This window comes from Rhinolophus hipposideros, assembly GCF_964194185.1.
Source record: "Rhinolophus hipposideros genome assembly, chromosome: 19".
NCBI classification, from domain to species: Eukaryota; Metazoa; Chordata; class Mammalia; order Chiroptera; family Rhinolophidae; genus Rhinolophus; species Rhinolophus hipposideros.
Window position 1 is genome coordinate 47,301,337 of NC_138065.1, and position 6,803 is coordinate 47,308,139.

Here is a 6,803-nt window from a genome sequence, read left to right on the forward strand (position 1 = left end):
GCAACAACCAAGATACCCACACCTCAGACTCAGGAGAGCAGGTGTCAGCTAAGAGAAGAGAGGCTCAAAAAGAACACAGATCACCAAATCCTCTGGCCCTGAAGAGGCTTTGATTGGAGCCCCCAACACAGGAGAGAATTTCCTTGGTGGGTGACCAGTTCAGGATCCTTCCAATTCCTGCTCATAACAACAGTCGCAGCAGGAAGAGGGCTTCATGAACATAAAAATAAACAAACTTCTATTTTTAGAAGGTCTGCAGCTGGGAGAGCCTCATTATTTGCCTTCGAGCTGCAGCCTTCTGAGAGAGGAGGGGTAAGGGTGGAAGGGGTGGGGGCCAGGACAACTAGGGACTGGAAGCCAAATTTTCCATTGCTGAAGCTAATTACATGCAGGCCACAGAAACCAGTGTCCAGCCTGGAAGTCTCTGGAGTCTGCACGTCTGGAAAACTTGGAGAGCGTCAACCAGGAAGTAGGCCCGTGATTGGGCTCTTTTCTGGCCATATATAGAAATAAAGAATCTTTTGCCCACATGGCTTTCAGAGCCACTAAAAACTGTGTTGCCTAGTGACACCATCAGAGGAGGGGAAGATAAGCTTGTAGGTGGAGACCTTTTTCCTCTTAACTGAGGTTCTAGTTGGAACCTGTGTGAAGCTCTCAGGAGCTCTGAGGCAGCATCTTCCAGGCTTAAACCCTGGGCCGAGACTTCTCGAAGAGCCTGAAGTGTTTTCTCCCGCCCAGCCCTCACTGACAGCTGGCAACTTCAGGAACTCAGGAAAGGACAACCCTACCGGGGGAGGTGGGGAAAAATAGGAGCCCGGTTCTTCCTTTCTGTTTGCTTGGAACAAGACTGGACATTGAGAGAAGGGAGTGGCAGGCCACCACATGGAGGGGCGCAAAGGGCCTTTTCTTATAAATGTCGCAGCAGCTTCAGGAAAAGCGTACACCTGATTTGATTGCAGAAGTGCCTCTTTAGCCAGGACGCCCTGTCGCCCTTGTTCTTGTGTCCCTTTGCATGTACAGTCCCAAATATATTTTCAGTTCTTGGGGAGGAGACAGAACTGCAAACCCCAAGACAATACGGAGTGAGGACAGCCCCACTGCTTTGGACGCTGACAGGAGATAAGTGCACGAGGAAGGAAACATGCCATGCTCAGAAACGGCCTCCACAACTTCCCAGATGGGGTCTTACAGCCAAGGATCTTCGTTCACTGGGAAACGTTTCCCCAGCAACTTGTGCATCGTCCCTGCTCATACAGAGCTTGCAGTCCAGTGTGAGGAGCAGATAAACAGGCCAGTTTATCACTGTGGGGCAGGCTCTATACCACGTGAGCACAGAGCCCCGTGGGAATACAAAAGACTGGGACCCAGGCAGGTAGAGACTGGGTAAGGTATGCGTTTCTCCTTAAATGCTGTTCACGTAAGCTTCACTCTCAAATAACAACATGGCAAGAGAACAGAGCAGGGCTAAATATATAAGAACTTAACCCAGAACTTCAAAGATAGTTGATTTCCACCGACCAACATTTACCATGTTACTCAATAGCATTGTACTGAACAAACCAATGGCTGTCGTATTGTAAGAAAAAAAAAGCCAGTATCGTAATATAGTGGAATGTGAATGACCACACCTAACAGTGGAAGGCCTAGAATCTCGGGGTCAAAAGATCAGACGGGCTACTGAATCCTCTCACCCGTGGAACAGCCCTTCTATAGCATTCTTGCCACATGGCCATCCAGCCTCTGCTGAAATTGCTCCAGGGATGGAGCGCTCTCCAGTGAACAAAGCAACTAGTTAGTAAGCTAGTTAGTCAGTCTGTTAAAGGTAGGGCTAGACAGTAGTCTCCTGCCATACTGTAATTTCTGACACCAGTCCCCCCGTATCTCCACACTCCAATAAATCCTGCAAAAGCCCACCAGGTTAACTTTCTTTGAGCGTAGTCAGTATTGTTCAACATCGGCAGTGACTCCCAACTACTGACATACAAGTTCTCATCTCCTACGAAAAGACCAGAGTAGCCCAGATCGAAAGGCAACATTGGTTATCGTTAGCCCTTAGGTGGATGGATATATTTTGATTTTCTCCTTCATACTTTGGAGTCCCTCGTTTTCTGCATTAAAGAAGGAGGGGAGAGGTGCTGAGATTGAGACAGAATCATCAAAGAATTAATGTGACTTAGCCAAAAGCCCTGCTATGTACAATGGTATCTCACAGTGTTATTAGAAATTTAAAGGTGATATTTATAAGCTGCTCAGCACAGTGCCTGCTACTCCAAAAGCAATGAGGCAATGGTAGCTAAAACAGAGGAAGCAGGTGAGTGCGTTTCGGCCACTTAGTCAATGAAGGCTGCCCCATTATTTTATATTTTTGTCAGCCCTTCCTTTTACCTGTTATGAAAGAGCCAGGCCATAAGAGAGGAAGTTTGTTTGTGGCAACGTTGATGTTCTGAGTCACTAAACTAATGAAGGAAGCAAATTTCAAAAGCACAGTTACTTTGTGGGCCCTCCAGGCAAGCGGAATAAACAATTTCAGCCTTCACAGAAACTTCTGCCAGAATGAATGTGCTGGGCAGGGCAAGCTGGGGATTCCCAGACGACTCTCTGACAGAGCGGCAAACAATGCTTTACCTCGTCCCTGTAAATGCTATCTGAAACCCAGACAAGGGGGCTCTCTCATAGGCTGATAAATAAAGCATCCCCAAAAGAAGAGCAGAAGGCCAGGGCAACCACAAAGAGAGGCTAAATAAGGACTCTGTGGGGCTCTCCTGCTACCCTGACAACGTTGCCAGAAAAATGGAACCCAGAAGCCCACTATTTACCCTGGAACAAAGCCACCGCTGAGTCCCCCCAAAGCACGGGGAGCAGAAGTGTCGGCCAGTTTACAACTACCAATGATAGTGCCACAAAAACAGCTTTCAGTACACAGCTCTGGGGTCTGTATGCCAGGTACAGAAAATGAAAATGGAGACCCTTCCTACCCCAGGGGTATAAACAAATGGCCTACCAAGCAAGCACCCCTCATCGGCCCACTACTGGAAGGTGTGCTCCATTGAGGGAACCTGCAGGAACGCTCAAGAAAGCATAAAGCACATGGAGCAGGGGAACTTGTGGGGGCTGGGGGAGATGTGGATTATTAACGGAGACATTCAAGAGTGTCCCAAACTCCCCCCAGTGCCAAGATTTGGAGCTACACCCATAAAAGTAACATTTTTCCTAACCTCCTGGATGCAGCCTTGAAGACTTTTGAGGTGTTGCATTAAAACGAGCTCCTAAGAAAAGTATATTGTCACTGCTCTTTTCAGAGGTGCTTTCATAATTAGAGTAATTTATGTCAGAATTAGATAGTTCAGGAGGGGAAGGTCTGAACAGAAATCTAATCGCAAGAGATAAATATAATAGCTGGTATGAAAATAGGCTCTCAAAATCTGTTTAGAAGTCCAAAGCCCAAATGGATAAAGTGATGTATTTTAAAAGCACTTCCAGGGGTGGGCGGTGAGGGGAGGTGGAGGGCAGAATACTTTCTTTGAATGGTTTTAATTAAGCTGGAAAACTCGATGCTTTTTGAATAACCTGCTAAAACTGAACACGTGTGAGACTAAACCAAAAAGACAGCATCTGTAGAAAATACTTGGCAAAGGTGAAAACACAGGGTTTTGCAGCCTTTTTTTTTTTTTTTTTTTTTTTTTTTGAGGCAAAGGGCACAGAGACGGCAGCATTTGGGAGGCGGTGTTGGCACTGCTAACTGGCTGAAGTTTAAGGTCTGTGGAGGCGAGGTCTCTTGTCCACAGATCCCATGTATGCACAGTGTAAAGGGCTGTTGGGCCACCTTGAACTCTCGACCACGGGGAGCAGACCTGAGCTTCCTACAGTTCTCCCTTATGGCTCTGCCATTCACATGTCTGTCCAAACCCATCTGAAATCCATTTACGTTGCCAGTTGGAGCCACCTCTGGAAGACAATCCATTCCACAAATTCATTACCCGCTGTGTGGTGCAGGGTTTCCTGAACTTGCCTCTCCCTCACGGTTCCCAGGCACTAACGTATTTCAGGATCTGATGAAGGAGTCTGCTCTCATCTTATCCACACTATTCATAGGCTGATCGTTTCCTCCTAACAGCTTGCATGTACCTTGTCAACAGCCCGTCTGACTTCCATTCAGAGTTGTTCCTCAGAACATTCAGGCTGCCGTTCAGTGACTTCTAGACTCTCGCCCAGGTGTCGCAGGCAAGTACGCACCCCAGTTTTAGGGGAGAGTGAAATAATCTTCTCAGTTTCCTATTTTCCATACCTGAAGAATATGCTCATTTGGGGGCAGCACTGTCCTGGGTGCAAACACGTTATATTTGACACGGTTTCTAGAAGGGAATTTGCAAACTGATGGGGAAGTGTCTGCAGGCAACACAGGGTGACTGATGCTGGCCAATCGTGCAAGTCACGTGTGTGAAACGGGGCATGGACAGAGAGAAGCAGGCGGAGCCAGGCCCGCATTCCCAGCAGGCTATGCTCTATATTAGACACCCCACTGCTTTTCACATGCTGAGAAAGAAGCAGCACCTTTTGTCCCCAACATACTGAAACCAGAGTCTGGCAGGTGCTAGAGTTAGTAGCAGGTGGTCACTCAAATTTCCAATCTCAGGTCACAGATCTGCTTAGTCTGGCTTCTTCTTTTTAAATTAGATGTCAGAGCTGCTCCACTCTATTTAGAGACCACTCACCTCTTGACCACTTTCAAATATCTCTCCTGAAAACATGAAAAATACGGAGGATGAAACAGCAATGTGACAGCACAGTGGTTGCCTGGGGCCATTCCTGAGTTCATCCAAGTTGGGATTTCATGGCCAAGAGAATGCAATAGTAGGTGGGTGTTCTAAGCTGCTTTTTCATAAGGGATACATCATCTACCCAGAGTGAGCACATCCTGGCCAGACGCCCACTCCTTTTCTTCTGCCAGAACCACACCGTCTTAGTAGCGTCAACAGGCCTCTCAGGCTTGGCAACCCGTGCGAACAAGTCCGCCATCTTGCTCCCCTCGGAGTCACTGATTTCTCTTACCTCACCTACTTACTGAGACATCACAGAGACGCCACCTTACGAACAGGCCTCTGAAGTTCTTTCCACCATGGACAGTCATACCATGAAGCCCTGAGCTCAAGTCACTTGCTTCAGTTTCTCTCGTTTAGTTTCTTCCTCTTTTCTCTGAAAAGCGACCCTACATAATTGTCCCTTAGGGCGTCGCCAATCTGTAATGTTGCCCTCGATTTCCAGGAAAGCATTTCCTGTAGTTTTCCCTCCATCGGCCTCATTCCAGGCCTGAACATGTGCCCTGCTTAAGTGTGGGATTCCTTCACAGAAGCGAGGTACCCTCTACTTGATGACACAGTGGAAGGAGGCTAGAATGGGGGGTGAGAAACAGTTGGACTCAAAAAACGCCTTGTAAATGTGTTGTGAAAGACTGAACGATACGTTATGTGTAAAGCTTCTGGCACAATCTGTCGTGTCCTTCCTTAGCGTGGACGGAACTATCCATTCCCAAATCCTTAGGCCACTGACGGCTTCACCGCCAGCCCCCACTCGTGTCCTGTTAGTGCTCTCACAGCCTCCATACTCCTCCTTTAAGCTCCAGGAGTGAGAGGAACCAATTCTACCTGGTAGATAATTGTAGGCTCCAAGTGTGATTACAGACTGGGTTTTTCCAAGCTAGGTAAACACATCCACTGAGGGCAGCCCTCCGTCTGGACACTTCCATGCAGCCGTCCAATGTCTGCTGGCCCTCCCTGACTACTTGTTAGCCCACCTGCTTCTGGGACCCACCTTCCCCCTTCTTGTTCAAATCCAGACTGAGCTTACTTCACATGGATTTCTGGGGAGGGCGTCTCCTCCAATCTCCTTATATTGGAAGAAAACTTTTTTTTTCTTTTCCCTTAATCATCCTTGGCATTCCTGACTAGATGGCTGGGTGTCCTCTTTGGCCGTGTCAACTCACAGCCATTTGGTTTCTCCGACAGGAACAGAAAAGGGTCTCCTGTTCCTGCATTTTAATGCCCACACCCAGAGGCCAAAGGACACCCGCGCTCAAACACAGTAAGTGAGGGCAAGACCCTGCTTAGCACCTGGCACCTAGCAAAAAGTCAAGCCTCTCATGCCCGAGTCCTGGAAGCACTTCCTGAGGTGACTCTGAGGAGCCCCCCCACCCCCGGCCCAGTTGCCACTTTGCAGGCACAGTAACCTGGGAGACCTGACTGGACCCAGTGCAAGCTCCCTGCCCTGATGGGGGGAGTCCTGACCCGGCGCAGGCTCTGCATTCTCTAGCGTCCCAGGTGCGGGACATCCGGAACCCGGACCCATGGAGATCTGAGTCAAAGTGGATGGAGAGCAACTGAGGATGAGAAGGGAGGGACCTGAGCGCTTTCTGGAGCTGGTTTTCCCTCCCGTCTCCGCTCTGACAGCTCCTGTTGGTGCAGTGTGCCTTCATGCCGTCAGGGAGCCGCACAGACTTTGCACCTTTGCAGAGGTGCTGCGTGCACCCCACGGAGCGCACAGCAGTGGACTAGGGGAGCCCGCCACTTTTGTGTACCCAGATAAGGCAGTGCGCCCTTACCCGATCCGCCCCAGGGCCTCCCTCTCCTACCAGCGTCCAAGAAGGCTGCTCTCTTAGGCAGCCCTGGGCCGTTCCCACTTACACTGAGTTTCCCCGACTTCGGTCTCACGTGCTGGGAACTTTCCAGTATCTATGAAAGCGACGGGGGACCAGCGCCCTGCGAGGAGGGGCTGTGTGTCCCGCAGGAGGCGTGTCCTGGGACGGAGGG